Genomic DNA, 7,858 nt, shown 5'->3' on the forward strand with positions numbered 1-7,858 from the left:
AAAATATGATTTGGTTATAATTTTGATTTACCAAATTTACTGTCATATAAATATGATCCTAGATCATGATTGGTACTATCAAATCGAACAAGGACCAGAGCAGCCTGTGCTCTGATGTCAAATGTTAGAAAAATCTTTATGCGGAAATAAGATAGAATCACATACCTCCAGTCATTGTCGATTTGATCGGAATAGATAAGAACCAATAATGAAAACCAAAAAGCCAATCCTTTTGCAAGTGATGTACGAATGCCAATCATTTTTCTCCAAGTGCTGCGCACTTATGTTTGGGCTGTCAATTTTTTATATGGAAGCTGCCAATTTCAACCATTAAAACCCATTCAACTGTATACAAAAGCCGAACGGCCCCACACCCTATTTCTATAGGGGGTTGAGACTCTATTACACACACAGCATAACAAAAAACCGGAGTACAAAATGCTTAGATTTCATACTTGAAAGTGCAGACAAGTTGGGGTTTGAGACTTATCAGCATAATGACTAGACTAAACTGCCTCAAATGTTTTTTGTTAGTTTTGGTAGGGGTGCGCCAGGCCTTTTAAGTAGTGCAATGCAGAGGCGACGGGTAAGAACCCCAGCAGCAAGCAACTGAGATGGGAAATCCCCCATGGAAAAAAATTAAATTAATATCCTGTCAAGTAGAACCGAGTTTCTAGTCTTCCGGATGCTCTATTTAGCTCCCAGCTTAAGAGTTTCACCTACATCCTTCATGATTAACCATTGTTGATTCAAGTCGCTGATAGCAAGCTGAAGTTCATTTCAGTTCTAAGGGATAAATTGGAGCCAAACATCACAGCTTGAGTAACTTTGAAACGTATGAAATGGCTGACTGGGAAACATCCCTAGTTTGTTTTTATGGTTGGACACATGTTTCACCTAAATTATTGACAGAGGAACCCAAACACAGTGTACCACCTTATGCAGTGTGTTTGTCTTTTCCTTGAACACCAAAACAAATGTTTGTTCAAGTTTGCTAATGAGCAATGGCACCTCTAAAGAGATTAATATGCATTCATCCTCCAATAGGATTGATCAAGACGTTGGGTAAGAGGTTTCGAACTTTCGAACACCAATGGATATATGACTGGCTTTGGTTGAAAAAACATGGTATATAGTTCCTACACTATGTCGAAACAAAGAAAGAAAAAAGTGGTGTACCAAATTTTAAGTGATGGCAAGAAGAAATATCACCATGCATAGAAGTACAAATCTATGCCCATGAATGTTGAGGTTTAGGCAAGAATGTTGGAAATATTGTTTCCTATAAAGTTGTCACTAGAGAGACTCGAACACTTAACTGCCTAAGAGAAGGAATTCAGAAACTGCAACTAGCGCGTTTTCATTTTTCACTACCTGTAAAGGATGGGCACTGGATCGTTTAGTCCCACAGCGTTCATATTACACAACAGAGACCGGTTTAAATAGTCTGAGCTTCCCAGTTAGCTTGTCCCTTCGGGGACATCCGATAAAATTGGGACGTCCATGGCCCCTGCCCAAGGATGACACGCACAAATCAAGAAATGGTCCAAATTTTTTTGGTTTTCTTTTTCCTGCAAGTCTCGTTATTCTTTTTTACTAACAGGGAGATACATATACAACATTCTGCTTAAGATTTTCCTGCAAGTCTCGTTATTCTTTTTTTACTAACAAGGAGATAAAGATACAACATTCTGCTTAAGATTTTTACTTTTACTAACGGGGAGATGTAAGTCAGCACTTGGACTGAGAGTAATTGGTACAGGCTTAAGATTTTTACTTTTCTTTTTCCTGCAAGTCTCGTTATTCTTTTTTACTAACAAGGAGATACAGATACAACATTCTGCTTAAGATTTTTACTTTTACTAACAGGGAGATGTAAGTCAGCACTTGGACTGAGAGTAATTGGTACAGGCTCCAGTTCAATACTTTGCCAAGACATAACAATTTGTTTACAATCCGATTTACAAAACTTAGATAAAAGCAAAACGTAATTTTGAACAAGATTCTGATCTTCCCATCTGGTACTACAAGAGTTATCATTTATAGCAGTTACAAGGTTAGCATTATCTGACACAAAAAGAACCCCGTCAATTTGAAGTTCATGACACCAGTCGATGGCTGAAAGAAGGGTCGAAGATCATTTATTTGGTGTTGTATATGATTTCCCCAAGGCCTGCAATAGTATGAGATCTAAGTCCTCATCGGCTAAACCACACAAAGCGCATAAAGTCTAGTGAAAGTATCTATTTTCCAAAAACAGAGGGAGTATTACAATTTTTGGGGAGAATGTATCGCCAAAGTCTCAACCACTGCCTCTTTTTGGGAAGATTAAAAATGAAACATTGAAATTCCAGATGAGTACTCTATCCCAAGGTTGGGGAGGTAGATTGGAAACAAAACATTTGGGGATTTGAAAATTGGGGATTTGAAAATTGGGGATTTGAAAATTGTTGGGTTCCTCTGAAAAAGAGAAACCCTCCAAAAATAGGCGTTTGCCGTATATATATGGTAAGCACACGGTATTCTTTAGTAAAAGGCGAAATAATAGTTCGCTTTGTGCTTACCACACGGCTGCATAAGTCTTTAGCAAGCGTGAAGAACTAACTATATACAAATCATTTTGAGTAGAGTTGTGCTTTGTAACCTATGTGGGACTAGTCGCTCAGTTGAGACTTAAATTCACTACTAGTCGCTTGTATCGTTTTCCCTTTAGCTCTACAAAATTACACCCTCCAAACTGAGAATTTAATAGGGGTTAGTCCTCGAGTGATTTGTGGGGAGTTGAGTGTAGTTGGGTTTTACCCGTTAGTCGAGAGGGAGTTTTAGGGAGTCTCTCAAAATCCCCGTTAGTCGTGGAGAGTTTCGAAGCGGTAATTCTAAAGAATGTGCATATGTAGTTACTGGATCACACACTTCTTCAATGACTATTCTTTGAAGACTCCCACTGACGTTGCCATCCTCTATAAATCTTGCATTTCTAGCCTCAACAATTTTTCTCTATGTATCTTTCATAATATTCACCTCCTCTACTTGATCTTACACTATTTATTGCTTCATCATTTTGTTTCTCTACTTAGGCTTTAAATGATTTAAAAAAACACTTAATGCTTCACTTTTATCATTAAGAAGATAGAGATACAAAATCTTATATGATCATCAATAGAGGTGATGAACCATTTTTGACCATTCAAACATGGAGGTGTAAACGGTTCACATATATCAGTATGAATGATTTCCGAAATGTTGGAACTTCTCCTAGCAATTTTCTTTATCTTGTTAGTCTGTTTTCCATTTATACAATCTACACAAGTATCGAAGTCAGAGAAATCAAGAGTTTGCAAAATACTCTCTTTCACTAACCTCTTTAACCTTGCAATGGAGATATGTCCCAATCTTCTATGCCATAACAAAGATGACGTACTCTTTATTCACAATCCTATGATTTATGCCAATACTTTTAGTCTTGGTGCAAAGGTTATGGTTAAAAATAAGAATCTAAATTAAGCTTGTATAAACCATTCTCAACGTTTTGCAAAATCAACAATATCCGAGTCTTTTAACAAACTTACAAATCCGAGTCTTTTAACAAACTTACAAATTATTAAATTAATATAATAGGTGTATGCCGCTTATATATGGCAAGCACACGGTATTCTTTAGTAAAAGGCGAAAGAATAGTTGGCTTTGTGCTTACCACACGGCTGCGTAAATTTTTAGCAAGCGTGAAGAACTTGTTATATACAAATCATTTTGAGTAGAGTTTTTACTTTGTAACCTATGTGGGACTAGTCGCTTTTCATTGCAGAGCTCAAATGGGACTTGAGTCCAAGTTATCTTGTGGCCCTAACTAGATCCATCCCCTGAAACAGTATTACACAGTTGGTCTTAGCTAGATCCAACTGAAATTTTATAGCTAGTGTAGAGAGTTTAAATGCATCCACATGATTAAACATTTGCCACTTACTTACATTTAGGGATGTGAAAACAATGTACTAAAACACATTATTAGTTTTTTACTATGCGTTTGATTTGTTTCTCCATTGTTATTCTTTCTTTAAAACAATGCGTGTGATTCGTAACAAAGTCAGCAATGAAACTCAGTTTCCATGATTTTGCTTATGTATTGTGATTTCAAAGTATCTGGTCATTTACTTTTTTTTTGAAGCAACTTTGTGATAAATAGTATTGTGAACGTCCAACGAAAAAATCTGCTTCCAGAGAGGCACAGGCCCTCCTATTCTAACTATACTCTGGAGTTTTCGATTGTGAGGAAATGACTAGGGGTGAGCATGGGACGGTATGGACCGGTTTGCGCCTCATCCTCATCCAATCCATTGCACTACGAATTTCAAATTTGGCATCCGCATCCAATCCATATCCAACGGATTTGCATCTAATGGATGCACGGATGGATGCGGATAATCCAATGGATTTGTTTTTGTTAAAATTTATAGTAAAGAAAATAAGCTGACACAAATGACTCCTTACAAAACCTACATATCCTATATATGCACCCCAAGCAAACATCTTAATAATTCCTAAATGTTTCATACTATTTTCTAAAACTATATAAATGCCCCTAATTTAACGGATATGGACGTCTAACGGATTTTCAAGATTGCACCGGACCCGATCCGTTATCCGTTGGATTTCAAAAATTCCATCCGTATCCAACCCATTAACGAACGGTCCGGACATCCATCCGTAAATGAACGGTTGGTCCCGGTTAAATCTACCGATTACGGGCCAAATGCTCAACCCTAGAAATGACATCATTCACACAATTGGCCTATCACTAGCAGTAGCACTACAATTAAGTTAATTGGCAAATACTTCATTCCCGTGGCCCATATGAATGAAATCTGAATAAGGGCTCCAAAAAAGAAAAACATGCGTAAGAGGACTGTTGTACGAGCTGCAACTATTTGAGGCCCAAAATTCGAGCCTATGTGAGATGTTAGTGCGGCATTTTATGATGGCGCTCCAAAAACTTCACACAAAATGGGTTAAAAAGACCAAAATCAACAATTTTTGGGTGAAAAGGACATTTAGATTTTGATATTGTTTAAATAGATAAAAATGTAAAAATAGCAAGGATGTAAACGGTTTCATCCTACCCATTTTCAAATATTTTTTTTTATTTTTAATTTACATCAGGATGCATCTAGTTTCATCCTTGTTATTTTTTAAGTTTAAGTCAGGATGAATCCAGTTTCATCCTTGCTATTTTTTTGGTGTCCATTTCACCCATACTAATATTTACTCGTTCATTTGAATTATAATTCAAAAATATTGGACAAATGACCCATTTTCAGAAAACTTTATCAGTTGTCTTGTTACACACATTTCTTTCCAAGTTCTAATACTTTTTTTCTTCACTTTCCTCTCAGTGGTGCGCACTTGTGTTTGGGCTGTTAATTTTTTTTTCGGAAAATGGGTCACTTGTCCAAATATTTTTAAATCACGGTTCAAATGGACGAGTAAAAAATAGTTTGGGTGAAATGGCCAAAAAAAATAGTAAGGATGAAACTGGTTTCACCCTAACTTAAATTTAAAAAATAGCAAGGATGAAACTGGATACATCCCGTGTAAATTAAAAATAAGAAAAAATATTTGAAAATGGGCACGATGAAACTGGTTACATCCTGCCTATTTTTACATTTGAGGAATTTCCTGTTTAGTCCAAAAACCCGACCCGGGATTACTGTGTAGTCCAGCGGGATAAACAAATTATCCGCTGGTCCAAAAATGTTTAAAAGCAGTGGCAATTACCTTTATACCCATAACACGGGATTATGTCAGTTCCTTTTTCATTTTTCTTCTACTCAGTTTTCAGTTTTCTTCTCTCTCAGTTCTCTCCCTTCTTTCAACAGTTGCAGAAATTCAGTTACCGAAATTTGAAATTAGTTACAGGAAAACGAAATCGATAAAGGTCATCAACAACAGTTACCGAAATTTGAAATCGAAAATCTATCAACAACAATTACAGAAAACCTAATTTTCATAACTTTCAGACCTAATTTTCATTTCATTCAGTTGAAGAGAGAAAATGGTATCATCAGTTCATATTGACATGCAATCGTATCGACAAGTAATTTTCAGTTTCATTTTCGATTCTCTCTCTCTTGTTTCTTCAGTTACAGAACCGCTCCTTTAGACATTCAATTTCTTCTTTACCAATCGCTTCTATCTCTTCTTTCTTCTCAATCAAACTCATCTGAAAAACGATTTCGGAAATCATTAATTACAGAAAAATCATCAGTTTCTGACCTAATCAATTACATAAATCATCAGTTCCTAAACCTAATTTTTATTCATTCAATTGAAGAGAAAAAATGGTTAGAACTATCAAGCGGACAATTACATAAGAAATTGTAGAAGAAACCCAGGTAAAAAGAAGAAGAAAAAATGTTGATGATTCACCAACACAATCCTCCCCTGCTGCTAAATCTCCGACAACAAGGAGTATGAGTAAAGTTGGTACTCCGTCAAGAACAAATGTTCCTCAGGTAGAAGGTAAGCAAAATTCAGAAGAAAGTAAAGCCTAATTTGTACTTCATATTGACATGCAATACTTAGAAAACTGTTGTTGAATTTCATATTGACATGCAATACATATCAATATGTAGTGTTGATGAAAAACTGTAGATATGTAGTGATGTTCAACTAATATCCTACATATGCTCAATAGAATCACTACATCTCTGTATGTAGTGTTTGTTTTACATGTTTTCAACTGTTGTATATGCAATTTACTCTTACATATTGACATGCAGCGTGTGTTTCTATGCTCAATGGAATCACTAGATATTTGTATGTAGTGTCTGGTATACATGTTTTCATATTTTTTATATGTAATTTGAGACAACATATTGACATGCAATGTGTGATTCATATGTTTTTTGTTCAATAGAAACACAACATCTCTGTGAGTCATATGTTTTACATGTTTTTCATCTGTTGTGTATGTAATTTGACATGCAGTGTGTGATTCATATGTTTTATATCTGTACTACATATCAATATGTTGTCTGCAATTTGTAGTTATTGATATGTAATGATAGCATCTCAAATTGATATGTGTGCTACATATTATTATCTGCCTGTAATATGTAATGTGTACAAAACTTTTGGTTTACAAAAACAGCAAAAACCAAAGGAAAGAAAGCAGCTGCTGCTCCTGAAGCAAAAAGCAAAAGAAAAACAGCAGCGGCAACTACTAAAGCAAAAGGAAAAACAGCGACAACGGCTGCTACTCCTTCACCACCAGCAAAGGGGGACAAAGCACTTGTCCTGAGAGCTGCTACTCCTTCTCCAAAAGGAAAGGGAAAAGAAAAAAGGGGGAAAGCAAAAGCGCTCCTGAAAGAAGGTTTGTAATGTTAAAACTGAAGATAATTCTTAATAACGAGGGGGCGCCCCCTCGACCCCCGTAAATTGTGGTTCATATGTAGTTATCAGTATGTAGTTATAAAATTACCAGTATGTTGTGGTATTTGATATGTAGTTGTTTCATGTTCATGGTAGATACATTAACTACATATTTGATATGGTGTAGGGGAAGAGAAGGGGAAGAAAGCAGTTGCCTTGAGAGCTGCTACTCCTTCACCAAAAACAAAAGGGGGAAAGCAAATGTAGAAGGTATGTAGTACAACTACATATAAACAAAGCGTATGAATAATATGTATCCTTAATAACATATGTTTATGAGTATGTAATGATGCATTGTTGTGCTTGTTTTTGGTATTAAGTGTTTTTACATTTTTACTGTATCAAAGCAGATACATATGCCATACGTACTATTACAAATCGATATGTAGTTAAAATAATACGTAGTGGTATCTACTATATATATCAATAG

General features: G+C 35.8%; 2 non-coding genes and 1 pseudogene across 2 annotated transcripts; 1 reads left to right on the plus strand and 2 right to left on the minus strand.

Annotated features, from left to right (window-relative positions):
- The first annotated feature begins 1,467 nt into the window (after positions 1-1,467).
- LOC113314520 lies at positions 1,468-1,556 on the plus strand (annotated as a pseudogene).
- An 898-nt stretch (positions 1,557-2,454) lies between these two features.
- Positions 2,455-2,574, minus strand: LOC113314497. The gene has a single exon (XR_003342437.1). It is a non-coding gene; the product is annotated as a U5 spliceosomal RNA (small nuclear RNA).
- Positions 2,575-3,585: 1,011 nt separating this feature from the next.
- Positions 3,586-3,704, minus strand: LOC113314499. Its single transcript, XR_003342439.1, has one exon. It is a non-coding gene; the product is annotated as a U5 spliceosomal RNA (small nuclear RNA).
- Positions 3,705-7,858: the final 4,154 nt, after the last annotated feature.

The sequence above is a fragment of the Papaver somniferum genome, chromosome 9 (assembly GCF_003573695.1).
Source record: "Papaver somniferum cultivar HN1 chromosome 9, ASM357369v1, whole genome shotgun sequence".
Classification (NCBI taxonomy): domain Eukaryota; kingdom Viridiplantae; phylum Streptophyta; class Magnoliopsida; order Ranunculales; family Papaveraceae; genus Papaver; species Papaver somniferum.